Genomic DNA, 21,509 nt, shown 5'->3' on the forward strand with positions numbered 1-21,509 from the left:
CTCACTTACCTGGTAACTGATGGAGGCTGTTGGCTAGGGGCCTCAGCTCATGTGCACATGAGCCTGTTTGGGTTTCCTCATGTTCCAAGGGCAAACATCTTAGGAGCCAGGCAGAATCAACATCATCTCTTATAACCCAACTTCGGAAGTCACTAAGCATCACTTCTATTACACTCTATTGGTTGAGGCAGTCAGAAAGTCCCACTCAGTTTCAAGGGAAGGGGAAAGAGACTTCATCTCTTGGTGGTGGGCTGGCAAGATTCTGCAAGAGCATCTGCCCCAATGTGAAGAATGTTTCAGTGTGAGAGAATGCTTGAGCAAAAATCTTCCAATGGGAGAAGGCAGAGCCCATCTGAGGACATAAAAAGAGCCTAGTAAGGCTGGCATGTAGCCAAGAGCCAGAGACTGTGACAAGATGAAGCTCGAGAGGTCACAAACCAAAATCCTCATCCTTGCTCCTGAGGAGTCTGTCATCTTAACATGTGGCACATCATTAAAATGCCTCCCTTCTGTTCAGTGCTTTGCAATCCACAAAGCAGTGCCTCAGTTATTTCCTCGTTTGTTTCAGACAATCCTGTGAGGGACATATTATTAAAGAGATATCTTACACATGAAGAAACTAGGCATCAGTGAGGTGAAGGGGAAGCTGACGAAAGAAGGGCCGGGGTACTCAATGATTTTAGTTGACACATGGATAAACATTTTACATGTTAATAGCTAATGTCTTTTTTCATAGAAAAATATGCGTGGGACATCAAACTCATGATTTCACTGATATTATAGTCTGAAACAAATCAAAGAAGTGAATTGATTTAAAGTGGAGCTAAGGGAAACTATTAAGTGAATAATAGTACAGAAGGTTTGTGAATATGGTAATAAAGATAAGTCTTTAAGTAAGTTTGTGGAATCTGCGTGGAGTCAGATCAGATCCTGGATAGGTTCCAAGGGTAAAAATATCAAGAGCAAGCCAGGCAAGTTATTTAGCCTCCCTATGCCTCAGTTTTACCATTTTAAAAATGAAAATAATTATATTAACTCTCTTCATAAGTTGTTAAGAAGAGTACATTAGTTAATATTCTAAAGCTCTTAGAATAGTGCCTGGCACTTAGTAAATGCTATATAAACGTTTGTTAAATAACTAAATTAAATTAACTGACTTAAGCATAAAAGGGAATGTATTAGCCCTTGTAACTGAAAATTCCTGGGTATTTGTTTGTCTTCAGGCTAGATCCTGGGGCTCAAAAGTATCATGAGATTGTCTGTCTGTCTGTCTGTCTGTCTCTCTCTCAGACTCTGTCTCCCCCTCCCTTCCTCCCTCTTCTTCTACCCCTTCCTCCTTCCCTCCCTTCCTCCTCTCTCTCTCCATATCTCAGCTTTATTCTGTCCATCCTCAGGAGAGGGCTCACCCAGTATTGACCCTGTGGCCACTGTAGCTCCAGGGTTAGAGGAACTATTCATAGCTACTAATCCAGAGGAAAGAGACAGGTCCTTGCCATTATAGGAAAAAGCCCCTCTGTTAGCTCTGATTGGTCCTATTTGAGTCACATGACCATACTTCAACCAATCACTGTGGCCTATAGGGAAGACTCTGCTGCTTGGCCAACCTAGTTACATATACAACTCTGAATTCAAGATGTGAAGGTAGTTTCCCAAAATCATATGGACTAAGTGTATGGGAAGGGTGATTCCCTAAAGAAATTCCAAATGTTGTTCAAAGAAGACGAGGGATTAGATACTAGATACGCAAACAAGCAAACAAAGAAGTCTTCTACACTAAGTAAACTTGTAAATTATCTAAGCTCTCCAAGCCTCAGTTTCTCTGTATGTAAAATGAGTACAATATAGGACAGTGCCCACAAAATAAAGTCATGGAAAGAGTTAAATGAGATAAACATTCAATAAAACTTAGCCCCATACCAGCCATACAGTAAGCCCTCAATAAATGTTTTATTAATAATACCTATGTCAGTGGTAATGGTGGAGCTTGGATTTAAAACTAAGTTTTCTGATTTTAAGGCTAGTGATCTTTATCCATTTCAATCAGCTTTTTATAAACCCTTTTATCTATGTAATATTTTACAGTATACAAAGAGACTGCATCTACATTTTGTTTTGTTTTGTTTTTTTGAGTTTTGAGATTTTTCATTTGAAGGTAAATCTTAATGTGATTAAAGTCACAAGTATGCTAATTTAAATATCCAATTCTATATCTCTAAAACACATATTGCAAACATACAAATTTCTATTCTCTCCACATGTCAGAGCCCATTCATTTCATGGTTTGGAAATGAGGAGAATAGCTTACCCTTGATTGCAAGTCAGCATATGTTCCTTTACAGTTAACTTCAACAAAATTCATACAAAATAGTAATTAACAATAATCTTCTTTACTTGTTAACTCATAGGAAACACCTTCGAAATGGCGTTTTGTTAAAGTTTCTGTATTACACTGTAGAAAAACTGAACTACACAAATATTGAAAATTAAAAATTTCTTAACTTTTTTTCCTGGTAGTACTACCACAATTTACAGGGCAATATACCTGTTGTAATAAAAAGAAAAAGAAAAAGAAAAAGCTACAACGGATGAAAGACCTCAGGGATGTACATCTCATGGACACTATATTGTATTAATCAGTAGCTGCACTTTTTGCAAACTGTGGCTATGACAGTCCTGAATGAGAAAGATTTCCTGTTTAAGCTGCAGTTACTTTTCTGACTATGGATCATCATTCCATTTGTAGCACATTTTTACAGTTCCTCTAATGCATTTGGGACGACTGTCTCAAAGTAACCTGCGGCTTTTCTGACAACTCCTCGCTCTCTCTCCTGCTAAGAACCATAGCCTTTTTGGGAGTTTTTAGAACCTTCTGCTACATATCCACCACTTCCACCACCAGATCCGTAACCACCGCTGCAGGAACTGCCCGAGCTTCTTCCACCAAAACTGCACCCCCTCATGGATCCATAATTTGATTGCTGTTGTCCACTGTAATTTTCAAAATCATTATAGTTACCACCAAAGTTCCCCCCTTCATTGTAACCATCATACCCATCTCCACCACCATACCCACCACCTTGGTTTCCATATCCTCCTGGTCCACCACCAGCACCACCATAGCCTCCTCTGCTACTATAACCAGGACCACCGCCATAGTTGCCACCATCTTCTCCAAATCCAGTATATCCACCATCGCCTCCTCCATAACTACCTCTGCTGCCACCTCTGCCACCATAGCTTCTTCTTCCATCAAAGTTTCCACCACGGCCAAAGTTTCCTTTATAACCCATAAAGTTTCCAGATCCACCACCACGACCAGCAGACTGCATTTCTTATTTAGAAAGGGCTTTTTTCACTTCACAGTTATGCCCACTAAATAGTGTGGCATTTCTGAACAACAATTTTATTAACTGTATCATGTTCATCAAAAGTTACAAAAGCAAATCCTCTTTTTTTTCCACTCTGCCTGTCTTCCATAACTTCTATGGTTTAAATCTTGCCATATTTTTCAAAGTAGTCTCAAATTAAATTCTTCTGTATCTTCTTTAATGCCACCAACAAAAATTTTCTTCACTGTTAGATGGACTCCAGGTTTTACCGAATCCTTTCTAGAAAACAGCTCTCTTTGGTTCCACTACATGCCCATCAACCCTGTGTGGGTAAGCACATAATGCTGTATTCACCTCTTCAGGACAAGAGTATGCCACAAAACCAAAGCCCCTGGAACGTTTTGTTTGGGGGTCTGTCATCACCACACAATCTGTGAGTGTGCCCCATTTTTCAAAATGTTCTCTTAAATGATCATCTGTAGTTTCAAAGCTCAGGACACCAATAAACAGTTTTTTCAACTGCTATGGTTCCTTTGGATCATGCCCCCCGTCCCCTCCCTAGCAGGGTGGCAATGGCCGGAGTTGGGCTCAGGAGTGACTTGGCAGCGGTTTTACCTTCATTATGAGCTCACCTACTTTCTTCTTATTTGATCCTCACAATAACTTCTTTGCTCTATATAAATGCTATATAGTTAGAGAACTGGAAGCTTGAAGAACAATACATTTACTCCATTCACTTCCTCAACAAATTTTAAGTATACATCATGTTCTACTGAGAGCGGCTTCTCCTAATGCTCCATCTCCCTTCCGTATCTCCAATTATCTAGACTCTAGAATAGAGTTTTTCAAGTTACAGATCATTACCATTAATGGGTCATGAAATCAATTTAGTAAGCTGTTACAAGCATTTTAATTTTAAAAATGAAATAGAAAACCCTGAGTGCATCCCAAATAGTGAGCCATAGTACTGGTCTGTGAAATTCTCACTCAATTATACATCTGTGTATACATGTGGATACTGGGTCACAATGTAAAATGGAGTTAGTTCCCTCTGTGAGGACTTGTTAAAAAGTTTGAAAGCCATTGACCAGTGAAGATCTCAAACTTTTGGTCCCAAGACTCCTTTACAACCTTAAAAATTACTGAGAACTTCAAAAAAAAACCCCTTTTATTTCTGTGGTTATATCTACTGATATTTACTGCATTAGAAATTTAAATTGAGAAAATTTTTAATCGCAGGAGTACAAAAGCATACATGCCATTAGTCATCAGGCTGATCTCATTGTCACATGTCTGGTACTCTGTGGAGGCCATTTTACACTAGTGAGATCAGGACAGTGGGAAAGGCAAATAACCTTTTAGCATTATAATGGATATTGTTTTGAATTTTCAGACTCCCTGAAAGGGTCTTGGGGATTGGTCTACAGGATATCTCTATTTAAACATTTCTGCGAAATTTCTAACTCACCCTTCTTGAAACAAATTCATCATTTTCCTCCCCAAATCAATAGACTTTCACAGAGTAACTTTTTGGTCATTGTCACTACTCTCTTTCAGCAGCCAGGATTCAAACAAAGGATTCTGTTTGAGCTCTGATTCCTTCATCAGAGTGCCACCAAATCTCACTCACCTCTCTTCTCTCTTCCAAGTGGACAAGGCCTGGAATTATTATTTGAGAGGTAGCCTAGTGTAATGATTATGAACATAGGTTGCAGTTACAAAGAAATTGCTGTAGAACTTTGGGCAAGTTACTAATGTGTGTGCAAAATTCAAAAGTACTAAAATATATAGAATAAAAAGTTAACCTCCCCACCCCTGTTCCAGAGCCACCCTGATCCTCACTTAAGATGTAGCCACTTCTTGAATATCAGCTATCAGAGTCTCTGATTTCATGTCATCTCTTAACTTTTCTCCCTGTCAAACTCCAGGCTCACCTGGACCCCCTCCCTGGCTTCGCCCGAACAAAACAGAAGTTGTTGCTCCTTCCTGTAGGCAAACTCTATATAAACCTCTACAAAACTTACCAAATTTATTGCTTTGAACATAGATGCCTATATTATGAGTGAATAGAACAGTGCCTCTTGCCATGTAAGCCTGATGTCTACCCAGTGTGTTTAGTGAATCTCTGATGACTGAATATATTTCCCCTGATCAAGAATTTTCAGACTCCCCAGTGCCTATGGGTATATAGTCTAAAATCTTCATATGGGCTTTCCAATTCTCCATTAGACCTCAACTTCCTATCCAAACCAGTCCCCTGGGAAATTTGGTACAGCCAAAATAGTGTCCTAATTAGAGCCTGTCTACCACACTCTGTCCTACTGCCAGGTGTTTGCCTGTGCTCTTGACCATCAGTTGAAATTCTGAAATCATATTTTACATGATATCATGTACTATTTCTTACAAACAAGAAATTTATCTACTTATTTATCCAATATGTAAATTTTAAATTTTTCGCACAAGAAATTATCTGGTTTGGAAAGTTGCATGAAATCATTCCCATTGCAGCTGTGTTTAAGAAAGCAAAAGGCATGGAAATACCTTAAATGTTTATCAGCATAGGAATGGTTAAACGACATTATAGTATATTTTCCCAGTGGTATACTATACAACTGTTAAATGAGATAGATCTAGATATACTGATCTGAATACATTTTAAATGGAATCATGCTGCATACCTGACCTCTTTCTATAGTACTATGTTTGTGAGGTTGTTGCTTTTGGCAGTAGTTTGCTCCTTCTTTCTCTTTGCTATATAGTATTCCACTGTATGACTATATCCATTCTACTATTGATGACCATTTGAGTTGAAATGATTTTGTTGGCTGTTATGAATATTCTTGTGCGTAACTTGGTGTATACATTAACATATACATATATGTGTGTGTGTATGTATGTATGTATATATATATAAACATAACATATACCCACAATCTACCTAAAGTAGAGGATATGCATTTATGTTCAGCTTTACCTGATACTGTCAAATGGATTTCCAAAGTGGTTGTGCCATCACACATTCCTACCAACTCTGAATAAGAGTTCCAGTTGCCTCACACTCTCACGAAAACTTGTGAGAATTCATGTAGTTTTAATTTGTATTTCCCTAATGACTGAAGTTGAGCAACTTTTCTTATGTTTAATGACCATATGAATTTCCTCTTTCAGTATGTACCTGTTCAAGCACCTTGTCCATTTTTATTTTGCCTTTTATTTTAGAGGTCATCTGTCTTTTCTTATTGATTTATAGTAGTTATTTCTCTATTCCGAACATAAGCCCCTTCTTTATATATATGTTGCAAATATCTTCTCTCCTTTGTGGTTTGCTTTTTTATTTTAGTGATATATGAGTTGCCCATCCTTCCCCATCTTTGTCAGCATCAAAATGCAATTTGATAAGAAAGAAAAGAAACTTTTGCCTAAAAGTATCTCATTGATTTTTTTTTTTAATTAATAGACTTTATTTTTTTAGAACAGTTTTATGTTTATGGAAAATTAAGCATATAGCACATGGAGGCCTATATACCCTACTTTCGATCCTCCCCCAAGTTTACCTGTTATTAATATCTTGTGTTAGGTAGTATATTTGTTACAGTTGAACCAATATTGATACATTAACTGAAGTCCCTAGTTTACATAAGGGTTCACTCTGTGTTATACAGTAGTAGGGGTGTTGATAAATACATAATATCATATAGCCATAATACAGTATCATGCAAAATAGTTTCACTGCCCTAAAAATTTTCTCTTTCATTCCTCCCTCATCCTTCCTCCCCAAACCTTTGGTAACAACTGATCTTTTTATTGTCTCTATAGTTTTTTTCCTTTTCCAGTGCATCATATAGTTTGAATCAGATAATATGTAGCCTTTTCAGACTGGTTTTTCACTAAGTAATATGTATTTAAGTTTCTTCCATACCTTTTTGTGGCTTGATAGCTCATTTCTTTTTATTACTGATTAATATTCCATTGTATGAATATCCCACAGCTCATTTATCCACTAACTTTTTGAAGGACATCTGGCTGCTTCTAGTTTGGAGCAATTATGAATAAAGCTGCTATAAATATCTGTGCGCAGGTTTTTGTGTGGCATAAGTTTTCAACTCATTTGGGTAAATACCTAGGAGTGCAATCGCAGGATCAAATGCAAAGACTATATTTAGCTTTGTAAAAAACTGCCAGACTCTTCCCAAGTGGCTGTGCCATTTTACATTCTCTCAAATAATTCTCATTTGAGAATTACCATTGCTCTACGTCCTTGCCAGCATTTGGTGGTGTTAGTTTTTTGGATTTTAGCCATTTTAATAGGTGTGTTGTAGTATCTCGTTTTAAGTTGCAATTCTCTAATGACATCTGGCGTCGAGCATCTTTTCATACAATTATTTGCTACTTATACCCCTTCTTTGGTGAGATGGCTAGATCTTTTGTACATTTTTTAATTGGGTTGTTTCCTTATCATTGAGTTTTAAGGAATCTTTGTACATTTTGAATACAGTCAAATAACTGATATGTGTTTTGCAAACATTTTTCCCAATCTGTGGCTTGTCTTTTTCATTCTCTTAACAGTATCTTTTTGTAGAGCAGAAGTTTTTTTATTTTAATGAAGTCCAGATTATCAATTCTCTTTCATGAATCTAAAACTCATCATCCAACTCAGGGTCACCTAAATTTTCTCCTTTATTATTTTTTAGACATTTCATAGTTTTAGATTTAGGTCTATGATCCATTATGAGTTACTTATGAGTGACAGATGTAAAGGCAGTGTCTAGATTCTTATTTTTATATGTGAATGTCAAGTTATTCCATTTGCTGAAAAAACTCCCCATTCTCCATTGTCAATGATAATGAAATATAGTCAGCTGACTATATTTGTGTGGGTCAGTTTCCGGTTTCTCTATTCTGTTCCATTGTTCTTTGTCCATTCTTTCGCCAATACCACACTGTCTCGATTATTGTAGCTTTATAGTAAGTCTTGAAGTTTGGTAGTCTCAGTCCCCTGATTCATTGGTGTTTTAAAATTTGAATTTCATAATTTCAATGTGTTCCACATGCATACTGCTAATTTCTACTTATAATTTTTGCCAAGTAGATGGTGGCATATGGTATACTCTATTTGCAGAGGCATAAAGAGGCTAAATAACCTGCTCATCCAACAGGGCATAGAATATTGGCTTTTCAGTGCCTGGATGTACTAACCTGCTCTCTGAGGAAGGAACGTGGCTCTATTGTCTGCAAGGTTAACAATTATTCTTCATTGCATATTAAAACACTGAGATTCTATCTGACCTGCCTTTTTTGAGTTTGATTAGCAGATGTCATCTCCCTGGTTTTGATTGATACCGGGAACTCTGACACCACTGGAAGTTTAACCACGTGGAACTAGGTTTGGCCTCTGGACTTTGAGTGCTGTCCAAAATGCTCACCTTGAAAGGTTCTATAGCAGAGTACTCCCCGTTGGCTGACCCAATATCTGTTGATTGATCTCTTTTCCTTTGCCTCCTCTTCCAATACAGAGGCTGGACATACTAAATAATCACTTTCCAGACTTTTCCAGACCTATCTTTTTTGGCTGGATTGGAAGGACATGGAGACATTTCATTTAGGAAAGAGAAAACTGGGGATATGAGAGTCGTTTTCATTATCTGAAGCTTTTTTAAGAGGAAAAAGGATCATTATGACTACCACTGCTGCTACTTCTCACCAAATGGGCTCTGGCGGTTACAGTTTACATAAATATCACCTCATTTCATAAACAGATCTATGTTGCCAACCGAGAACCACGTTGAAACAAATAAGTGGAAGTAAGAACTTCATTATTAGCAAGAACTACCTAAAGATCAGAGTAGTGCAAACAAGGGAACACTTTGCCCTGTGAGACAGAACTTGCTTTCTTGCAACTGTTCCTCTAAGATACTAGAAGTAGAATTGCTGGATTGTAAAATATGAGCATCTTAAATTTTAGATTGAATAAGCCCCCCTTTGCCCTGGAGTCCAATCAGGGAGATGAAAATGATGTTATCGGTGACTACCTCTGTCGAGCCGATCAGTTGGGCTATCATCTAATGCTCTTAAGGGAGAAAAAAGAGCTGCATTTACTGCCACAAGCCTTATTTAAATCATCTTTGTCTGCTTCCAAAATCCAAATCGGAGAATATTTGAATTTGTCACTTAAATAACTACACAATACAATTGGTTCTAGGATGTCTTAGATAAATGATTATACATCCTATACCTGAATACTACCAAAGACAGAGAGCTCACAACCTCCCAAAGGAGCCCAGCTCTATTGGTTAGAAAGTTCTCTATTAAATTGATCTGAAAACACTTATGGCTGTCTTGGAGGGGTGTCTGAACTTAAACCTCCTGTAAGTCTCTGCTTCTTCTATGTAAAAAGAGAGTGAGAATAATACCTAACTCATAAGGTTGTGAAGATCAAATATGTTAGTGTGTGTGAATGTGTATGTGTGTGTACGTAAATGCATGTATATATACACGTGTCATATGTTCATATATGCAAAAAAGAAGAGAATGCATGAGAGAACAAGTGAGTTGCTGGTAGAAAATAATCAATGAATAATAGCTGCAGCTATTATTAATTAATATTCTTCTTCTTCCTGTCAGCCAATCCCTACCAAAAAAAGTTCATTCTGATAACAAATATTTACTAAGTACCTGCTCTACGCCAAAGACTATGCTAGGAGTCACAGAATCCTCATGCACTTCTCTGTTGTTATTTCTAGGATCCTCTTGTGATAATACTAGCATAGAACAAGAATTTAAAATAGTGGTTGTGGATTCAAATAATCCAGGTTTTGCTTAATCTCGACTATATCACTTCCTAGCTATGTGATTTGTAATAGTATTGATCAATTCACTGATAAGCACTTATCTCCCATGGTAAATATTCAATAAATATTAGCTAGATCTCAGCTTAATTGATCCAGCAACCCTAATCAGGGTTTCAGCCTGAACCTAAGGGGCTATGAATAGATGATCTCAAAGTGATTTTTAGTCCCAAAGTTGGATTTTTTATATTCAGTGAAACATATGTGGGGGAGAGATCAGGAGGAATGACCCACAACATTTTTAGAAGAAAAGCATTGCACAAAGCTAAATTCACAGGGGTAGGCTCTAACTCCTCCAAATGGGGAGAAATCACCCTTTAGAAGCTCACAGACTAATTCATACTCTTGATGTGAGCAGAGCAAGAAAAAACAAGCAACTCATGGAGTGATAAACATGAGACAAACACTATAAATGCTAAATATGTATAATCATTATCCACTAATGATGTTTTGGTTGACAATGGACCCCATACATGATGGTGGTCCCATAAGATTACAATGGAGTTGAAAAATTCTTGTGGTCTAGTGAGGTCGTAGCCATCAGTAATGTTGTAGCACAATGTATAACTCATGAGTTCATGGTGATGCTGGTGTAAACGAACATACTGTTCTGCCAGCTATATAAAAGAATAGCACATACAGTTGTGTATAGTACATTCTTGATAATGATAATAAACAACTGTCACAGATTTGTATACTTACTATATATACTGTATTATACTTTTTATCATTATTTGAGTGTACTTTTTTTTAACAAATTTGCTATAAAACAGCATGTCATGTTGTACCCTTAGCAACAGCCCTATGCATCTTGTGATTACCACGTCTCTTGATTGCATTATTTTCTCTTGTGCTTGATTTAATCTTTTGCTGTTTTGTATAGTAACATGGTGTATAGGCTTGTAACCTAAGTATACAGTAGGCTATTCCATCTAGGTTTGTGTAAGTACACTCTGTGATGGTCACACAACAAAATCACCTGGAGATGCAGTTCTCAATACATATTCCAATCATTAAGTAGCACATGACTTCCTGAGGGTAGGTACTGCTTGGTTCTCACTGGAGTCACAGGTAATGTTCAAAACCTCAGACTCTGGAGTCAAGCACATCTGGGTTTGAATCTCGATTTGGTTCCTTATCAGCTATGTGATCCTTGGCAAGCTGCATTTAACCTCCTTATGTTTCAGCTTCCTTTGCTGCAAAACACAGATAGTAATAGTACCTGTCTAAGGAACTGTACTCATTACAGTGCTGACACAGTAAATGCTCAATAAAAGCAAATTATTGTTACTATCTAACAAATGACACCCTGTGGGTGAGTGACAAGTTTACATTATCAGAAGATGACACTGTCTTTCTTTTCTAACTCTAAGCTCCTCATGGTTGGGGCCTGGTCTCTGCCTTCAGAAGTTAAGCGCGATGCCTTCCTTGTCACCTTGGGAACTTCCTTGGAAAGGAGGTTAAAAGGCTGCAACAGCTTCTCTTCATCAGATGTGGGAACAGCAGTGCCTCCACCAGTCTCAGATATATCTTGTCTCTCCCATCAGCCTGAGGGTTGCCAGCGTATGTGTGGCTGGCTCCCCTCCAGGCCACTCAGTGTAGAACCGATTCCCTTTTATTCTCTTTCTTCAGGCCCAGTAGACAAGAGTGAGGAATGTGCAACCTCCCAGGGCAGGAAGGAGTAAGCTGAGCCTTGCTCTGGGGGGCCCTGGGACCCCAGTCTGAGGGTCCTACAATTCTGGGGCTCCAAGGAAGTTATGAAAAGGCTCTTAGGAGACTGTGTCGGGCTCTGGGGGGACAACGAGTGAGTGCGAGGTTTCCCCCAGGTAAAAAGTGAGAGAGCATTTTACGTGGATGTAGGGTGAGAGGTGCGTCTGGGTAACTAATGACAACTGGGTGGGGTGGGCCCACGCTACAGGATCTCTTCGACGGAGAAAAACTACGACTCCCAGGATGCCCCAGAGCTTAGCCCAGCTTTCCCTCCTGCCCACTGGCTGCGGGTCTAGCGAGCGGAGAAGCGGATTGGTTGCGGCGGTGCGGGACTCCCCCACTATCAGGTTAGTGGGCGCCGCCGGCAGCAGACGTTGACCGGGCGCGAGGGGTAGTGGGGGGGCCGGCTCGCCATTCTGGAAACGGCCGGGCGCTCTCTCCGTAGCTTAGCCGCGGGCTGGGAAGCGCGGAGCGGGGGCGGAGACTGCGTGGCGCAGGCGCGGTCCTGGGCTTCTCCTGGGTCCCCAGACAGCTGGAGGAGATAAACAGAGCAGGAGGAGGGAGGGGAGTGCGTGTGTGAGAGCGCGCGAGGGAGTGTGAGTGTGTGTGAGCGCGGGTGTGAGGCTGTGCGCAGGGGCGGGCGGAGGCGCTGTCCGGCCCCGGCCAGGCGCCAGGCGGGGAGCATGGGAAGGGGCTAGAGCTGCCCGGGCCCCACAGCCCCCTCCCCGGGATCCGCGCCCCCCCTCCCGGGAGAGGGGCCGGGCCCCCTGACGGACATGGGCTCCTGAAGTTACGCCGCCGCCGGTCCTGGGAAGAGGCCTGACAGGTACGGGGAGCCTCCTCCCGCTGCCCTCCGCGGGCGCGGAGGCGAGCGCTGGCTCCCGCAGCCCGGGCACACGGGCCGCTCGCTCCGGGCCGGCCCCAGCCCTGCCGGCCCGGGGGCCTGAGCTCGCCCGCCCCGGGGCTCCGGGCTGTCCCAGAGGGGATCAGGCCTCGCTGGGGTGGAGGGCAGAGTGGGCCGGGGGCGGGGTGGGCGCGGAGGGCTGGCCAAGACGTCGGGGGAAGGCTCTGCGAGTCCAGGGAGGCTCTGCGGTGGGAGAGGTGGAAGTCTTCCTATCCCGGGACTTTTCTGCGGACTTTTTTTTTTTTTTTTTTTTTTGACATCTGATGTGGCGCGGGTGTCAGGAAGAAGAGGGCAGGTGGAAGTGCGGGGAGGGCAACGTTGATCTGATCCGTTCTCTTTAGTTTCCTTCTCTCTCTTTCTCACTCTTGCACTCTGTACGCGCGCGCGCGTACGTGTATATGTCCGTCCGTGTCCAGGCTTCTGGCAACCGTAGATGCCTTCAGTGACCCGTCCTGGCACCAAACTGAACTCTGCCAAGGTGCTTCCACCAGGCGATTGTAGCGCCCGTACAAAGGGCCTTTCCTCGGGACCGGGATATTCAGTACCAGTTTCAAAGGGTAAATAGGAAGTGTAGAGTAGAAGAGAGACTGCGAACCAGCAGGATCCAATTCTTGTTACTGAAAGCTGCAGTGGGACGCTCTCTTGCCAGCCAGGTTGAATTTGCCTGGTGCCCTCTGTGTCTCCTCCGCAGGTGTACTACCAGGGTCTCTAAAAAAGAGGTATCGGGACTTAAAACTAATATCTAACAGTCTCATTTGACTCTTTTCCCCAAAGTCTGTTTCTTCTGTGACTTTTAAAAAAACTTTGAGGTAGTGAGCGAGCAACTTTAAAGTTTTCTTCCCAAGTTCGTAAGTTCAGAAGCCCGGTAGGATGGCTGTAGCTTCCCCATTCTTCCCAAGGATGAAAAAGTTAAGCGTTTCCTTATAAGAAAGCCTGAAACAGTTTTTAGAAGAAAACTGTTCTCAGGGCACGTCTTGACTCAGAGACGTTATGAAATCCACACTTAGGGCAAAGCTTAGGCCTGCACTAAGCTTTTCTGTACCCTACGGCCTTCGTTGAGTATTGTTTCTGTTCACTAAGGTGAAGGAACTACTTAAAGCTATTTCTGGTTTGAGTTGTGGCTTATTCTTCCTTGTAATTCTTATATTTTAAGAGATTGGATCGAATCTTGGCTGTTGCTTGATCCTTTGTCACAGACCAAGGAGTAACTAGTAGAGCTCCTTGGGGCTGAGTCTGAGACTAACAATGGATTTCTTTGTTGCAAATTGTTGTGTATCATTGGCAGGTGAGAAACATCCTTTTCTACTACGGTTTGTGATCATGCTGCTTTAATTCTGGGGTCCTGCTATCCTTCCTTCTTTTAACCTATGTGGAGGCACTTATGTTCAAGTCACATCTCAATTTGTAGAAGCAGCACTTTGAGTCAACTCTACAGAATAATTGAAAAACAATCTGTATTTCTGCCCGAGACGCTTACCTTTGGGGTTGCTGAAGGAAAGAGAATGTGTGTAAAGATTATGGTGATGGTGTTAACGTTTACGATTTGCCAGTTTTGAGTTTTAGAATTGTCACACAGCTGACAATTTGGCTGGAAGGAACTCAGTATTGACTCATGGGACATCCTGTGTAAGGTATTTTCACACACCTGGACTTCAGGATCTGGAAGGATACAACTGGAAATTTTGAAGCCCCCGCCTAAACATGTATGGATCTTGAGGGGCAAACTGCTTGGGAAGACCCCAAACTGTGGCTTTAATTATTTTTATTTTCTTCTCTCCTTTTTGAATTAGGAAATGTGGCCCACATGTGGAGTCCTGGGTGTCAGAAAGGGAATCGTAGATAACATGTAATACGGTGATACTTACCTTTTTTGGAGGGGTCACTGGTTTAAGGATACATCCTGTTTTCTGTCTTCTTTCATCCTCACCTTTTTAGATTCTCCACTGCATGTTTGGGCTACCATTGCAGATGGCCCCCATAACTCCTAGGCCGTGCTTTCTTCTTAGCTGTCTAAGAAGAAAGCTCTTCAAAAACCTAAGCCCTGGCAGTTACCATCAGAAACCAATCCCTTGGTGTTACATTTAATTCTGACTAATTTACTTTGAGAGATAAATACTAATTGGCATACATGCTAAAAGTGACTGATATTTATTGGGGGCCTGGTATATGTTAGGCCCCTGTCCTGGGTTGTGTTTTGACTTTAACCCTCATGATTTCCCTGTGAGGTAAATATCATTTCCCCTGTTATACATATGAAGATACAGATATCAAAGATGTTAAATAACTTGCTTAACAGCTAGTAAGAAAAAGGATCAGGATTCAAACCCAGGTCTGTCTCCTCTGGGGCTGTGACACATGAGGAAGAGCTTAAAGGACCAAAGCTCAGAGCGTGGGGGAACATGACACTTGCCTTCAGATACCTGAAGAACTGTCATGTGGAAAGGGAACTGGACTTTCTCTGTGCGATCCTGGAAGGCAACACTAAGATCAGAGGATGGAAATTCCAAGAGGGTAGACAGCTCGATAGGAGAGAATTTGGCTCTCTACAAACAAATGAGCTGCCTTGTAAGAGAGTGAGTTACTCATTTTTGGAGGTATTCAGGCAGAGGCTTTGCACTTTTTATCAAGGATGTGGTAGAGCAGTTCATACTTTTGTAATTGGACTAAGTGATCTTTTAGTATTTTAAGTTCTGTTACTGTGTGAAAATTATATCAGACTCCTATCATTTTGACCTGTAAAAAACTAAAATGTATTTAATACTTTGTGCTAGGCACTTGCTAGACACTTTTCCTATAATATCTCATTTAATCCTCAGAAATCTCCTATGAGATAGGTATTATCATTATGCCACTTTACAGGTGAGGAAACAGAGGTTCCAGAAAGTTAAAAAAAATATGCTGGAGGTTACACGGCTAGTAGTAGTAGGGCTGACATTTGAACCTGTCTGTACTTTCTTAGCTGTGTGACCTAGGGTAAATGACATGTCCTCTAGGAGCTACAGTTTCCTCTGTGAAATGAAACTTATGACAACACCTACCTTACAGTGGGTTTTTGAGGACTAAATGAAGTCATATACGCTTTTCCTAGACCTCACCGATTGCCCTCACAGGTTCAGATTTGGGGGTAAAGGGGTACCACTTTGGTTTTTTTCAGGATGAATTCAGACCTGACTGAAACTCAGAGTTCTGGGTTCATTCTTTATGCTATTAGTAATAGCTGCTGACTCCTCACGGGGCTTTGTGGCCTTAGTGACTAATACCTTAAAAACTTGAGGCCTGAATAAGAGGAGGATTCAGCCAACAGGTTGGAGTATAGGAGGCAGTGCCAGAGGCCTTGTGGAAAGAAAATTCTCACCCTACTGAAGAGTCAGATTCAGGGAACGCTGTTTGCATTTTTATATTTAATGTCTTATTTTAGGATGAACAAGGTCACAACTGCTAGAGCTATGACAGAGCTGGGTGCCAATAATAATAACCCTTAATCCTCTCTGTAGCCATCTGGGGAGGTATTAACCCCATTTTCTTGGGGGGCGGGCAGAATAGGATCAGGCCTTGCCTAGGTAGCTATACTGGGACTTTTGGGGGGCAGTGTTAGGATCAGAACCCTGGTAAAATTTTATTCCTGTTTATAACCTCCAGATTCTGTTTTCAGAAAGCATGAAACTGCGCTTATCCCTGAATCGTTTAGGGAGACTTTCTCAGAGTGGGAGCCAGGCATTTCTGGTCAGGTAACTTCATCAGTCGAGGTCTGAGTGCTGATGACTTACCTGTTCCCTCCTGAGTCATACATCTGTATGTAACACAGCTGCAACTGAATTAGAAGGAAGCATTTCCAATTGATTGGCTTAGCTTTCCTTGACCTTTCTACTAGGAGCAAAGTTACAGGGCGAAACTTCCAAGGCTTCCTTATGAGAGATACTTTAAAGAGTGGCAGGATTTGGAAAGATGCAAGTTAAAGACAAAATAAAAGACTGTGGATGCTCTTAAATACAGTGAGAAAAGACAGCATTATCAAAATGTGCTCACTTTTCTCTTTTCGTTCCCTCCCTTTACCGAAAGGTAATTATGGCCCTAGGAGAAGGAAGGTAAATTAGCTATGATCACTAAAAAGTAAAATTCTGAAAACATCAAGGAAATTAATTTCACAAAGCTCAAATGGCAAAACAGGAGTCATTCGGGCAGAGAAAACATCAAGGTGAATTTTCCATCCAGAGTCTCCCACAAAGTGAAGGGTTTCTTAGGATGGCCTTCCACAGAGAAAGCTTCAGTCGGCCCCGTATGGACTCATTTGAGCCCAGAGCCTCAAAGATGACAAAGAACTTTTCCAAAAATGCTTCGCTGATGGGCCTGTCCTACCAACCGTACCTTTTCCAGATGCCGTCCTTGTACCATCTTAGTCTATGTCCCTGAAAAGAACTCTTTAAATTTGTGTTTGAGACCAGCAGAGTCAAAATGATTGTAATTCCTTAGCCTAACTCTAAGGAATGGTAAGGGGCAGAATTTCTTTTAGGCAAAGCTTCTTTGGCATGGTCTGATTAAAGATAGTAATATTAAAGTAACGTTAAAGATAGTAACTATTTTTTAATGGCCAACAGCCTGGATCCTGGAGTTTATGTAATTTGACCCTCCATTTAATAACTCTAACTTTGGGCAAGTAAACTTCTCCATGCTTCAGATCCTTCATCTGTAAAATGGAGATAATAATAGTACCTGTCTTGAAGGGTTGTTATGAGGAGTCTTGTCAGATAACACTTGTAGAATGCTTAGAATGTTCGATAAATATTATTTGTCAGGCATTTTACATGTGTGGCTCTTCCATTCCTCATCACTCCTCAAAGGTAGGCTTTATCATCCCCATTTTATAGATTAGGAAACCGGGGTTTAGAAATACTGTCACGTAGAAAGTAGGTGGCAGAACTGGGATTTGAACCTTAGGTCTGTTGGACTCCACAGCCCAGTTCTTTTTATTTTATTATGCTAGTTCCAATGACTTTTATGCATTGGAAGTACATTTTTTTTTTCCTTTTCTATAGGATTGCTCCAATAGGAAAACCACCACAAATAGAGTGAAAGGAAACTTGCCTATATATTTTGCATATTTCAGATGTTGAAAAGAGGTCAGTTGTCACTCCTACTCGGGGTAGCTCCCTGCAATGGGAGGCAGCATGGGCAGAGGAAAGAGAATACAGATGACTTGGGGCCCATCTCCACTCTACTGCTACCTAGCAGTGTGTCCTTGGAATCATAGGATAGTGGCATTGGAAAGAGTTTCGTAGCTCATCTCGGAGTCTACCTCTCATTTTACAGATGGGGAAATAGGCTGAGAGAGTGAAACGCTCCACTCAGGGTCATACAGCTAGTGAGGGGCGGTGAGAGGCAGAGCCTGGCCTGGCCTGAAGCGTGAGACCCTAGATCCCAGTCCAGTACTTCCTCCTCAGTACCACACAGAATTGTGCTTCAGCTCTCCTTCGTTAAATGGGGATGATAATAGCTTTCAAGCTTCCTCACAGAGTTGTTGCGAAGTTCAAATAAAAAGCTTGTACAGAAGCACTCTCACAGGTATAAGACACTGTATGTATGTAAGGTAGTCATGTTAGCATTCATTCAGCAAGTATTTACTGACACATGTTAAGCCCATGTTACTCCTTGGAGACCTGGGAGGATCAGTAGATAAATCAGATGACGAGCTGGCCCTCAGGATGCTTTTAGTCTTTTAAGAAAGAGAAGTCACACAAATAACTACAGTTCAAGGTAGGAGACAGACAAAAGAAAGGGTAGAAACTAAATTTTCTTATCATAAGTTGTGATTGTGAGGTAGAAAAGAAGAAAGGGTTTGGGGATTTTTCTTCTTTATATTGAGATATAATTCACCACACCGTAAAATCTAGCCTTTTAATTTATACAAGTCTGCAATTTTAAATTTATTCACAAAGTAGTGCAACCGTCACCATTATCTAATTCCAGAACATTTTCATCCTCCCCTCAAAGAAACCCATACCCTTTAGCTATCACTGCCCATCCCAATCACTCCCATCTTCTCCCTCAGCCCTAGGCAACCACTGATCTACTTTCTGTCTCTATAACTTTTCCTGTTCTTGACATTTTATATAAATTGGTTCTAAAGTATGTGTCCATTTGTGACTGGCTTCTTTCACTTAACAATGTTTTCAAGTTTCATTGATATTGTAGCATGAATCAGTACTTCATTCCTTTTTATAGCTGAATAATATTCCACTGTACAGCTATACCACGTTTTATTTACCCACTGATGGACATTTGGGGACTATTACAAGCAATGCTGCTATGAACATTCATGTACAAAGTTTCATGTGGACATATGTTTTCATTCTCTTGGTCACATATGTAGGAGTGGAATTTCTGGATCGTATGGTAACTCTGTTTAACTTTCTAAGGGGAGGCTTTTCTTTAACTTTTGTTTCTTATTGGAAATAATACTGTCACTCACACTTAGTAAGTATTTACAGTGTGCCAATTATCCCGTGTAGTTTTCACAACAGCACTGAGGTAGGTACTCTTATCTCTGTGTAACAGGTGAAGAAATAGCCAGTATTTCTTGAGCATTTACCCCATGCCAGGTATTGTGCTAAGTGTTTTACAATTCATTATCTCATAAAGGATCCCAGTAGTCCTATGAGATAGATATTATTACCTATATCTACATGGAGGTAAAAAAACAAAACAAAACAACAGTAATAGTTTTGCCCAGGATCACACAACCTAGTGTGTAGCAGAGCCAGATTCAAAGTCAAATTTCTTTCAGTCTAAAGCTGTTTCCTAATGGCTATTTCTATATTATTATAAAAGCAATAAATGTTTACAATAGAAACTTAGAAAATACAGAGGAACAGAAAGAAAAAAATCCCGTTGTCTTACAAGAGAGATGAACACTAGCTAACATTTTTGGTGCATATCCTTTTTGTTATAGCATTATAGATATGTATACTTTTTGGTTTGTCTTTTTATTTCCCCGAAGGCTGAGATGGCTGTATATATATATATGTCTTGAACCTGATTTTTAAACTATATATAACTGTTTTCCATTTCATTAATCAGTCTTCCATGTTTTGAATGACTCTATAACAGGAAAAAAAGATTTTCAAAAGGACTTTATTAGAGAGAAGTCCAAATATATACAGAGAAAACATAATAGAACAGAATAATGAACCCCCCATGCGCCCATATCTTATTTCAATAACTGTTAACATTCTGCCATTCTCGTTTCATCTGTACCTCCCCTGCTTTTCACCCACCCCATTACATTTTTTAGGCAAAATTTACAAACATTAAAATACAGTAATCTTGATTGTACAATTTTGACAAATGGAAATACCCATATAACCCATAGCTTCAATACCCATGTAACCATACTCCCATCAATCTATAGAACATTTCTGTTACTCTAGAAAGTTCTCAAGGTGTCTTTTCCTCATCAATCTCCACGCCCCTAGACCACATTTCTGATTTTTTTTTTTTACTATAGTTTTGCTTGTTCTAGAACTTCATATAAATGGAATCATACAGTATGTACTTTGTTATGTCTGGCTTCTGTTGCTCAGCATCTGTGAGATTCATCCATATTTTTGCCTGTATCAGTAGTTCCTTTTTTAAAAATGTAATAACTTTATGGGGATATAATTCACGTATCATACAATTCACCAATTCAAAATATACAATTCAGTTTTTAGTATTCTCACAGATATGTGCAACAATCATTTTAGGACATATTTATCACTTCAAAAAGAAATCCCAAACCATAATGAAATATTACTTCATACCCACTAAAATGGCTATTTAAAAAAAAAAATTTAAAATTTTTTTAATTAAAAAAAAAGTAAGCGTGGATGAGCATGTGGAGAAATTGGAACCCTTGTACACTGCTAGTGAGATTGTAAAATGGTGCTGCTGCTGTGGAAACCAGTTTGGCTATTCCTCAAAAAGTTAAACATAAGATTATCCTGTGACCCAGTGGTTCTCCTCCTGTATATACCCAAAAGAATGAAAACAGGTACTCTAACAGATACCCGTGCACGAATGTTCATAGCAGCACTATTCACAACAGCCAACAGATGAATGGATAAACACAGTGAGGCATAGCAGTACTAACTCAGCCGTAAAAAGGAATGAAGTGCTGATACATGCTGTGACATGGACGAACCTCAAAACATCATGCTAAGTGAAAGAAGTCAGAGATAAAAGGTCACATATTGTAGAATTCCATTCATATGAAAAATCTAGAATAGGTAAATCCATAGATGCAGACAATAAATTGGTGGTTGCCAGGTGCTGGGGGGAAGAGGGAATGGGGATTGACCATTTAATGGGTATGGGGTTTTCTTCTGGGGTGATGGAAATGTTTTGGAACTAGCTACAATTGCTGGTTGTACAACATTGTGAATGTACTAAATACCACTAGATTTTACACTTTAAAATGACTAATTTTGTGTTATATGAATTTCATTTCACTTTTTTTAAAAAAAGGAAATACATATCCTTTAGCTATTACTCCTCTATCCTCTATCCCCCTCCAGCCCCAAGAAACCAGAAATCTACTTTCTATTTCTATAGATTTGCCTATTCTGGACATTTTATATAAATGGAATTATATGATAATGTGGGCTTCTTTCACTTAATGTCTTCAGGGTTCATCCATGTCATAGCATGTATCTGTACTTCATACTTTTTTATGGCCGAATAACATTC

General features: G+C 40.1%; 1 protein-coding gene and 1 pseudogene across 2 annotated transcripts in view; one reads left to right on the top strand and one right to left on the bottom strand.

Moving 5' to 3' along the window:
* Positions 1–2,757: 2,757 nt before the first annotated feature.
* Positions 2,758–4,643, bottom strand: LOC105290687 (annotated as a pseudogene).
* A 7,632-nt stretch (positions 4,644–12,275) lies between these two features.
* Positions 12,276–21,509, top strand: part of WDTC1 (WD and tetratricopeptide repeats 1) — a 60,185-nt gene continuing 50,951 nt past the window's right edge. The window contains exon 1 of one of the 2 annotated variants that reach the window (XM_011357686.2): positions 12,276–12,710. The gene's annotated coding sequence lies outside the window, so the exon portion shown is untranslated. The remainder of the gene's footprint in view (positions 12,711–21,509) is intronic. The other variant, XM_011357685.2, reaches the window with a different exon arrangement.

The sequence above is a fragment of the Pteropus vampyrus genome, unplaced genomic scaffold (genome assembly GCF_000151845.1).
Source record: "Pteropus vampyrus isolate Shadow unplaced genomic scaffold, Pvam_2.0 Scaffold36, whole genome shotgun sequence".
In the NCBI taxonomy this organism is placed as follows: domain Eukaryota; kingdom Metazoa; phylum Chordata; class Mammalia; order Chiroptera; family Pteropodidae; genus Pteropus; species Pteropus vampyrus.